The sequence below is a fragment of the Ovis aries genome, chromosome 3 (assembly GCF_016772045.2).
Source record: "Ovis aries strain OAR_USU_Benz2616 breed Rambouillet chromosome 3, ARS-UI_Ramb_v3.0, whole genome shotgun sequence".
NCBI lineage: Eukaryota > Metazoa > Chordata > Mammalia > Artiodactyla > Bovidae > Ovis > Ovis aries.
In genome coordinates, this window is record NC_056056.1 from 38,290,041 (window position 1) to 38,300,516 (window position 10,476).

The window sequence follows — 10,476 nt, forward strand, 5'->3', positions numbered from 1 at the left end:
AGGGGTGACGGAGAGGTCAGACAATCATCAATCCATAGAGAACACTGAAGACCTTGTGTATAAGCACTGAAGCTGAACTAAGTTTTGATTGACATCTAACAGGCAAAAGCAAAAACTGGTTTTGGATTTCAATCCTGGGGTTTAGAATAAGGTTCTCTCTAGTTCATGGTCCTGAAACCCTTACCTTAACTATACTCACTTTAACGTAGTCCTAGAAAACCCCTCTTGTCTACTGTGTAATCCAGGATTTGGCAACAAATGGTCAACAGGATCTGCTCCAGCTCAGCTGTTCTTGCAATCAGAACACAGGGAAAGGGTGGCACTATTTTCTTGGGCAGAGAAACTAATCCGATGCAGTCTTTAAAGATACCTTTGTATGGAGAAGTCAGCCCCTCTGTGTAAAGGTAGAGAATCATTAGGTAACATACTCTGGGGTCAGAAGACTGAATTCAAGTCCCTATTCTGTCTGGGATTCCCCAAGATTCTGTTCTAGGGCCAAGTCAGAACTCCTCTGTGCCTCATTTTTCTCATCCTTCAATAGTTGTAATAACAGCTTTCTCAGGATGGTAGAGACATGCAGTTGAACCAGCAGTAAGGTGTTTTGCAAGGGTAGTGGTTGCTGCTGCAGGTTCACTCACAGGCCTTCCTGACTTTGAAAGGCGGGCCATTTAATGTAGTTAGTGATCTGTGCCCATAAGCTGAACTTGAGTTAGAGTTAATGGTTCTAATAACCTTAAATGAGTTTTAGAATTTAGGCCAGGCTTGGTTATTGCTAGACGAGACTGGCTGTAGGGGCAGGTTTCTATGCAATGAGCCCAAACACACAGCTAAATGGAGTAAAATGCATGAAATACATATTAATTGTCTTTTTCAGAGAGCCCTCTGGGGTTCCTGGAGAGTGAACACAGCCTGCCAACCAGCCAGCTCTGAGCTTTCTAGATTGTAGTAGGCCTTTATTTCTTCCTCCCCTGAGCAACCCTCTGACCCACTAAAGCCCCCAGGGTGCCTTTGGAAGGCAAACCCCAGAGGAAACACCTTGGCACAGGTGAGATGAATTTTAACAGTTTTTGAGAAGTTCGCTGAGGTTAAAATTGCAGATATGCTGCCAAAGTTTGTAACTCCGAATAATGATGAAACCATAAATGGAACAATATGCAAAGCTTAGGCTGAATTTATATAGCTCAGAGCACTTTCACGGGGGCCTCTTGGGGTGACAGGGCACTCCTAATGCCTTCTTCCCTCCCCCAGAAAATTTCCTTCTAGGGACACACCTAGAGGTCTGCCTGGCCCACAGGGACTCCCCCTACTTCTCTGAAAAGAGAGCCAGCATCCGGGATGAGCTCCAGTGGCCAAGTCTGGGGTCCAGAACTCCATTTCCCTGGCAGAGCTAATTGATAGATCTGTAGACACCTAACCGAGGCAGGAAACCAGATTCTCCTTCCTGAGAATTTGAAACCTGAATAGAGAGTCTCTGCGCTTGGCAAGCTCAAGTGTGTGTCACGTGAATTACTGCATTCTAGAGAGAAGGTCCCCTAGCCGCCTGGTTCCTGCCAGTCTGGCCCTGTTTGTTAGCCGTTCCTTCAGTCCTCTGAGCCCCTAGTCTCCTTCCAGTAAAGTCCTATTTGGATCAGGCAGTCAAAGTTGTTCTGGGAAAACAAAACAAAAACCATACAAACTACTATGTAGAAAATAAATAAGCAACAAGGATATATTGTATAGGGAATGTAGCCAATATTTTACAAAAACTTTAAATGGAGTGTAATCTATAAACATTTTGAATCACTAAGTTGTACACCTGAAATGAATATAATATTGTAAATCACCTATACCTCAATAAAAATGGCACAAAATTAAATAAAAACCAAACCAAGTGATATAAGGAAGACATTATAAATATTACAGCATCCAGGAAATCAAACCATAATGAAATGGAAAGAGCATGAACTTGAAAATATTTTTTTTCTTTTAAAAATCTTTCCATACCTGAAGTAGTCTTGAATCTTGGTTCTTTAACTGGCCAGCTGGATAAATTTAGACAAGTTACCCTTTCTAAGCCTCAATTTCCTTGACCATGAAGTGGAGATTGCCGACCTCATAAAATCAGCTCTTTAATTAGTCTAGTGACACTTATTGTGGTCACTCAAGAGGATATTTTTGCTTATTTCTTAGATCTGGGCTGCATGACAGCTGAAACTTCTGGAAATTAGTGATATTAGGGTACTTAGAGTATCATTGCACTTGAACATTTTGTTAAACCAGGAATCTTCTCTTTCTCCATTTTCTTTAGGAGGCATTGTGGTAGCAACTGAACATTCAGAATGGTCCTTTTGAAAAAATGGTGGTGAAAGACACATAACATAAAATTACTGTCTTAACCATTTGTAAGCGTACAGTTCAGTGGCATTAAGTACATTCACGTTGTTATGCAACCAGAGGATTTACTAAACATTTTTATGCTTTACTAAAAATAAACAAAAACCTTTCAAACCCTTTGTCAGACCACTTGTCTCTGTCTTTTTCTGGATTGGAAACTGCAGTGACTGTTAGTATAAACTGGGTCAAATTCTAAGCAGGTTTGAGCTCGGCCCAGGGGAACAGTTCTTAGAAGCTAGTGCCAAAAGAGAATTTAGGAATTGTCTTGTCCAGGGGCCTTAATTTACTTGATAGCTCAGTTAGCTGGTCATTTAGGCAGCAGACCTTAACTGAGCCTGTGTCCCAAGAACCGGGATGGGTGCTGGAGGGTGGACACAGCTGGAGTGGCCCAGCCACTGTCCATCCTGCTGGAGCTCATGCTGCCCAGAGGGGAATATGACACACGGGACAGTAGGAGGTCAACAGGTTCAATGGGCTGGAGAGAAGGAGAAAGGCGCAGATCTACATGAGATGGAATAAAAAATTGTCCTTCAAAGGACATGGAGAAGAACTTAGGTTTTACTGATTTTTTTTTCTCCTGGTTATGGAGGTAGTCTGGTAGGAGTCAGGCTGGAGACTGATTCTAAGCTAGGGAGGAACATGGTCAGATGTGCATTTCAGAGCACGCACTGGCAGCATGCAGACAGACGGTGAGCTAGAGGGCCCCAGAATGAGACTTGGGGGTTTGGAGAGAGGCCTTTTGGCACCTAATGCTTGGAAACATGAAACATCGTTTCTCAAATGATACAGTGAGAGAACCAAGTCCATAGCTCAATCCCATGTTCTTTCTCAGTGACCTTGAAGTGAAGGGTTTGTCAAATCTTTGCATATCAGAATTTGCTGATGTTTCCTTTCCAAGAAGACTCCCCCACCCTGTCCTTGTTCTTCCCTACATTCCATCTCCAGTTTCCCCAGGGTCTTGTTGGAGGAAAGTCCCTGCTCTGAGAATATGGTAGGAATAAAACTTGCCAGAAAAATGTGAAGCATGCAGAACCATGCCACCTCCACACTAGCCACAGGCTTTGCAATGCTATCTTTATGCCTCCAGATAAAGAGATCAAAGTTTCTCCAAGATCTGAGTCAAGTCCCCAGGCTAATTTACAGGAGGAGGGCGGGGGTGGGAAGGGTGGGATAAGCATGATAGGATACAGAGGGAAATTCTTATTTCACAGGTGATGTCTCCATCATCTGTGCTGCGGTTCATGGGGTCACAAAGAGTTGGACCCGACTGAGCAACTGAACTGAACTAGACTGCAGCATGCCAGGCCTCCCTGTCCATCACCAACTCCTGGAGTTTACCCAAACTCACGTCCATTGAGTCAGTGATGCCATCTAACCATCTCATCCTCTGTTGTCCCCTTCTCTCGCCTTCAATCTTTTCCAGCATCAGGGTCTTTTCCAATGAGTCAACTCTTCACATCAGGTAGCCAAAGTATCAAAATTTCATCTTCAGCATCAGTCCTTCCAATGAACATTCAGGACTGATTTCCTTTACAATGGACTGGTTGGATCTCCTTGCAGTACAAGGGACTCTCAAGAGTCTTCTCCAAAACCACAGTTCGAAAGCATCAATTCTTCGGCGCTCAGCTTTCTTTATAGTCCAGCTCTCACATCCATACATGACTACTGGAAAAAGAAGAGGTCTTAGGCCTGCCTAAGCCAACTTACCCATTTTACAGATGGGGGAATTAAGATCTCTGAAGTGGCAGACTGAACTTGAAAGGAGTGCTCTTGGCTTAAAATTTTTTTTTTCCAATCGAAATATATGTGACATATAACACTGTGTGATTGTGTAAATTTAAGGTGTTCAACATGTTAATTTGGTACCTTTATATATTGTAATGATTGCCATTGCAGTAATAATTAGCATCTCTGTAATGATACATAATTATCCTTTCTTTTTAGTGGTTGGACATTAAGTTCTGATCTCTCATTAGATATGATGATTATAAAACAATACTGTTGTCTACTGTTTACTACACTGTGCATTAAATCTTTGGAGCTTATTTACTACTCTTTGCAAGTACTCTTGGCTTTCTGTCCAGTGTACTTTCCACAACTTCCTGCTGATTCCATCCGCAAGCATATGTGTATGTGGGTATAGATTTATAAATATGTAAAACTTGAGCAGTAAATACAGTGGAACAGAGTTTGCCCAAGGGTAGCTGTATTTAAAAAATACACAAGTTCAGAAAAAGTCCAAGTCAAAATGCTCAGCCTTTACAAAGCTCTAGGGCTTTGTTGCCTTTCTTGTACTGAGCTCCATTCACCCCAGCAGCCCATTGTCATGAGTTCAGGACATGGGCACACCTTCAGCTGGTCAGGTGGGCAGAATGAACCAGAAGCAAACAGATGAGAGAGCCTGGGGTTGGGAGATCCAACCTCCATATGGACAAGTTAACTTTTTACTCCAGTGATTCTCATCCACGATTGCACATTAGAACCACCCCCTGCCTGAGCAGCTTTAAAAAAAACCCAAACCCAGACCTGAAACCAGACTAATTACATCAGAATCTCTAAGGATGGGGCCCAGGTGTCAGCATTGCCCCAAGCTCCCCAGCTTATTGCACTGGGCAGCCAAGTGGAGAACCACTATTCTTTCCTCAGTCACATCCTGAACCTCTTCCTCTGACCAGCATGTCAAAAAAGTTTGGCAATTTTTGTTTAAAAAAAAAAAGGCGGGGAAGAGAATGCAGCTAGATGGCTGTATGTTTCAATTATGTTAAAAAAAAATAACATCTAAAATGTACATGATGAGGGTAAGTTTTTAACTTGGATATTCTTGACTGTGTGACAGTCTCTTTATGATGTCAGGGCAGGCATCTGTGATGTACCCCAACTAGACCCCAAGGTCTTTACCATCAGGAAGGTAGTTTGGCCAATTGGTTAATAACGTGGGTTCTGGAAGTCAGTGTGCTTTCTTAACTAGGGCAAGTTACTAAATCAGTGAAAAGTGCCTGGCAAGTAGTCAGCCTTGTAAAAACTGGAGCCATTATTAATATTATATGGCTTTGTACCTTCGCGCTTCCTTGGGCAGAGTAGGTGTCCAATAAAACTTCATTGGGTGAAGGGCATATGCCAGCACTGTCCAACAGAAATATCAGGGAAGCCACAAATGTGATTTCAACTTTGCTAATAGCTACATTTTAAAAAGTAAAATGAAACAGGTGAAATTAATTTTAATAACAGGTTACTTACTATGTCCAAATATGATTATTTCAACTGTGTAGTCAGTATAAAAAATTATCAATAAATGATTAATGAGCTATTTTACACATTTTTCTCCCTCTGTACTACATCTTTGAAATCTGGTGTGCATTTGACATCTAATTCAAACCAGCCACATTTCATGTGCTCACCAGCCACATATGGCAACATATGCATTGGGCAGCATAGTTCAATGTTTCCTTCATGTCTCAAAACCTACACATTGAGGGTGTCCATTAAATGTGCTCCTCTGGGCTGTTCCTACCTCCTGACCCCTCACAGGGGCATCCATGCTAGGCAGCCCTTCTCTTGTTCCCACTGGAGCCTGTGTTGAAAAAGGTCACAGTTTCTGACCTAACGTTGTTAACCTGATCTTTGTGTGAACATCTCCAGGGCTTTGTAAGAGATATTGGCCTCATCCTTGCTTCAGCTTGTGTGCTTCCACCAGAGATTTGCAGCCGTAAGCGGAAAGTTACATTTTTTTTGTCTTAATTTTTGTAAAAATATTTGCTTGACCCAAAAGGCAGCCTGCCCAAGGACAGGATGGGAAGTTCACAGGAGCCACTGTACCTGCAGCTCTTCCTGCCCAGGCCCCGCCCACACCCCGCCCACTAGGGGTGGCAGCCTCCTGACCTCTGCAGCCAAGCAGCATGAGTCATCCTGGTCACTTGTTCAAACCTCCCCTCTGGTCTCAGAGCTGCTTTTGTTTTCCAGTTGAATAGGCAGCCTGAAACACACACACACACACACACATACTCTGAGTGAGCCAGGCCGAGGGCTTGGTTCTTAAGTGGAAAACATATTGTTTGCCGTAACTACTGTCATATTCCTCAGCCTGGCATTCTACTGCCATTCCAGGGGCCCCTGGGTCTCTCTGTCAAGGAAACTTTCTGTGTTTTAATTTAAGGCAGGAAAGGAATTCAGATTCTGACCAAAGGGCAGAACAAGGCAGGAATCTGTCCTCTTGTGACTGGGGGTATGTCCACACCTCCACAGGACACTGAGGCTTCAGTCAGAACTGCCGAGCCTCTCTTTATCCTCCCAACTAGGTCTGGGGTCTCTGTATGCAAAATGTACTTTATTTTTTGTCTTTGCAGTGTGGCTTACAGGATCTCATTTCCCTGACCAGGGTTTGAACTTGGGCCCACTGCATTGGTTAAGCATGGAATCTTAACCACTGGACTGCCAGGGAATTCCCATAAAGGTATTTTTTGACCCCAGCAATACTCAACCATGGTTGCACATTAGAATCACTGGGGCAGCTTTTTCTTTTTCTTTCATTTATACATATTTATTCATTCATTTATTTTAATTTTTAGTTTATTGATATACAGTTGATTTGCAATGTTGCGTTACTTTCTGCTATGCAGCAAAGTGACTCAGTTATATATATAGATATTTTCTTTTTTATATTGTTTCCCATTATGGTTTGTCTCAGGATATTGAGCATAGTTCCTTCCCTATGCTATACAGTAGGACCTTGTTGTTTAACAAGGGGCAGCTTTTAAAATTCCTGATGCCCAAGTTAAAAACCAGACCAATTAAATTGGAATCTCTTTAGGCCTTTACTCTGACCAGGTGGGTTTATGATTTCCAGTTTCAGCTGGAAGCCTAAGTCTGGTAGTCCTACAGGCCTCCCTATTCAGCAGGCCCAGCCTGTGATTCTGCACCCCCACTGCTGTCCAGACTCCCATCCTCCTTCCTCTGGCAGTCAGGGTCAGAAAGGACAGAGGTGGGTAGTTGCTTTCTCCTGAGACACCCAGTCCTCATCCATCTTACATCCTCCTTTGTACTTCAGAGAAAGTGGAGACTGAGGCCAATGGGGTCCCCAGCCCAGGAGCCCATCCTTTCCACACCCTCTGTGCTTTGTTTACTTATATTTTCCCTGTATTTCTTTCTCAAACTTTTAGTCTGTTTCATAGCCTTTTCACTTTCAACTTACAAACATTCTCAAGTCACTGCCACCTGAAAAATCGGAATCTCTTTCTCCGTTCTGTCTCCCTTTCAATTTAGTCTTGTATCTCTTGGTTTCTCTTCCCTGTGAAGCTTCTTGAAAGAGTCCTTATGGTGGTCTGTACTTTCTCACCTCTTCCCAACCTGCCACAGGTGAGCTCAGCTCCATCACAATATGGACACTCCTGCACTCGCTAAGGTCATGGGTGACCTCCTAGACACTAAATCCTTGGCCTACTTTCCATCTTCCTCTTCTCACTGTTTGTCTGTGTTGATCACCTCCTCTCCCTTGAAATTCATCTTTGGTCTCCTGTGACTCCTTCTTTACTGATTTCCTCTCATCTCTTTGATGGTGTCCTCTTGGCTTTATTCAGCCTTGAGACTCATGTTCCCTAGTTCTATCCTTAGCCTTCTCTCTTTGTGAATTTATCTATCCCAAGGCTTCAACTCCTACCTACATGATGTTAACTCCCAAATCTTTGTCTCCAGCCCAGATTTCTTACATGTCCAGCTGTCTCTTGGACATCTCCACACTAATACCCCTCTGAACATGTCCAGAATAGAACCATTATATTTCTTCCATCAAATTTGCTTTTACTCTAGTCATCATACTTAACAGTGAAACACTAGAACTATTACCATAAAAGGAACACAAAAAGGTACCCACTGTCACCTCTATAATTTAGGATTGTTCTCAAAGGACAATAGAAACCTGAATAGAAAAATCTATTTAATTCAATGTCTTATGAGAAAAATCAATAAGAACAATACATATTGGCAAGAAGATAATTGTCATATTTGCAAATGTGGAAAATTCCAGAGAATCACATGAAAACAAAGCTAATCAAATTAGTAAAGTTGTCTGTTACAAATTAATGACACACTAAGACCACAGCATTGCTTTATGCTGTTATCCCTTCACTCATTTAAAAATTTGTATAGAGCCTACAGGGGAGCTAAAGGTATGAACAAAAGGTATGTAGTCTCTGCTCTCATGAAGCCTACACTCTGGTAATAGAAGTTAGATGTTGTATCAGTAAGAAAGGTCTCACCACAAATATAAAATATCTAGGAACAAAGTTAACCAACAATGTGTAGGACTTAAAACTATTCAGAAATGTGTTAGTCACTCAGTTGTGTCCAGCTCTTTGAGACCCCATGAACTGTAGCCCACCAGGCTCCTCTGTTAATGGAATTCTCCAGGCAAGAATACTGGAGTGGGGTGGCAATTTTCTTCTCCAGGAGATCTTATTGACCCAGGAATCAAACTCGGGTCTCCTGCTTTGCAGGCGGATTCTTTACTGTCTGAGCCACCAAGGACTCCTCAGAAACATAAAGGGAATCTTTAAAAATGGAAAGAAATACCATGTACCTAAATTGGGAATGAATTTTAAATTTTAATTAAAATTAATGAATTAAATAAATAAAATTTAAATGAATATGAATTTTAAGTTTTGTTAACTTATTCTGGAGGCACTTTGATTCAATAAACGTAGAAGTTTAAATGAGAGAAAATATTCAAGAATGTGTTGCAAAGTGTATAAACCTTATGCGACTAGTCATTACCTTCTAGTGCATGGAAGTAATAACCAAACAAGGTGGAGAGAGCACAGGAAAAGACAGGCATATTGATAAGACAGAAAGGAAAGTCTAGAATAAAAAAGAATGTAATTTCTAGTAAAAGTCTTCTCGTATCAATGGGGAAGAAGAAGGATTAGTCTCTGTTGTGCTTTGCTAAGTCGCTCAGTCCTGTCCGACTCTTTGTGACCCCGTGGACTGTAGCCGGCCAAGCTCCTCTGTCCGTGGGGATTCTCCAGGCAAGAATACTGGAGTGGGTTGCCACGGCCCCCTCCAGGTGATCTTCCCAACCCAGGGATCGAACCCAGGTCTCCACATTGTAGGCGGATTCTTTACCATCTTAGTCACCAGGGAAGCCCAAGAATATGGGTCGACTATCCCTTCTCCAGGGGGTCTTCCCTGACCCAGGAGCTGAATTGCGGACTCCTGCAATTGCAGGTGGATTCTTTATCAGCTGAGCTACCAGGGAAGCCCTAAGGATTAATCTGCTACTGCTGCTGCTGCCAAGTCGCTTCAGTCGTGTAAACGACAGAGTTTCATCTTGATACCAAGTGGCTACCTTGAAACTATCAAGTTTCATCTTGATACCAGGGCAGGAGGTGGCTACCCTGAAGAGCCAGCAGGGCTGTGAGGCCTAGTCTAGGCTTAGCCAGGAGTTCTGCATTTGATTAGAAATGTCTTCCAGGGGCCCAGGAACAGAAAACTACACTAAGGCACATATTTGTCATTCCTGGATTATTCAAGAAATATCAATGGGATAACGAGCCAGCAATTTGGGGAAAAAACTATTAGCTTTCTCTTCCATATATACCACAATCAATTTCAGATGGATTAGATTTAAATGTAAAAGATGAAAATATAAAACACTAGAAGAAAAAACAGGATTTTTTTTTTTCTAATAATTGTGGTTCGGCAAGGATTTCCCAAGCGTGACACTAAAGGTAGAAACCATAAAGTTAAAGATTGACAGATTTAGCTTCTTAGTCATTAGAAACTTGTGCAGAATAAAGTTAAAAGGAAACTGACAACTTGAGGGGAAAAAATGCAGTATATGGATTAATATTTTATTATATAACGAGTTCCTCAATCAATATGAAAAATATGACCACTCCAATAGAAAAAAATGAAAAAGATGTTAATAGGTAATTCACCAAAAGAGAAATGCAAACAGCTGAGAAACATAATTTTTTCTTTCTTTTTTTAATCACCAATAACCTAAGGAATGAAAATTCACACAATGCAATGATATTTGTTTTCACCTGCCAGATTGGCAAAGAAAAATCTCTAGTCTGCTTGAGAATATGGGAAACAATATTGGGAAAATCC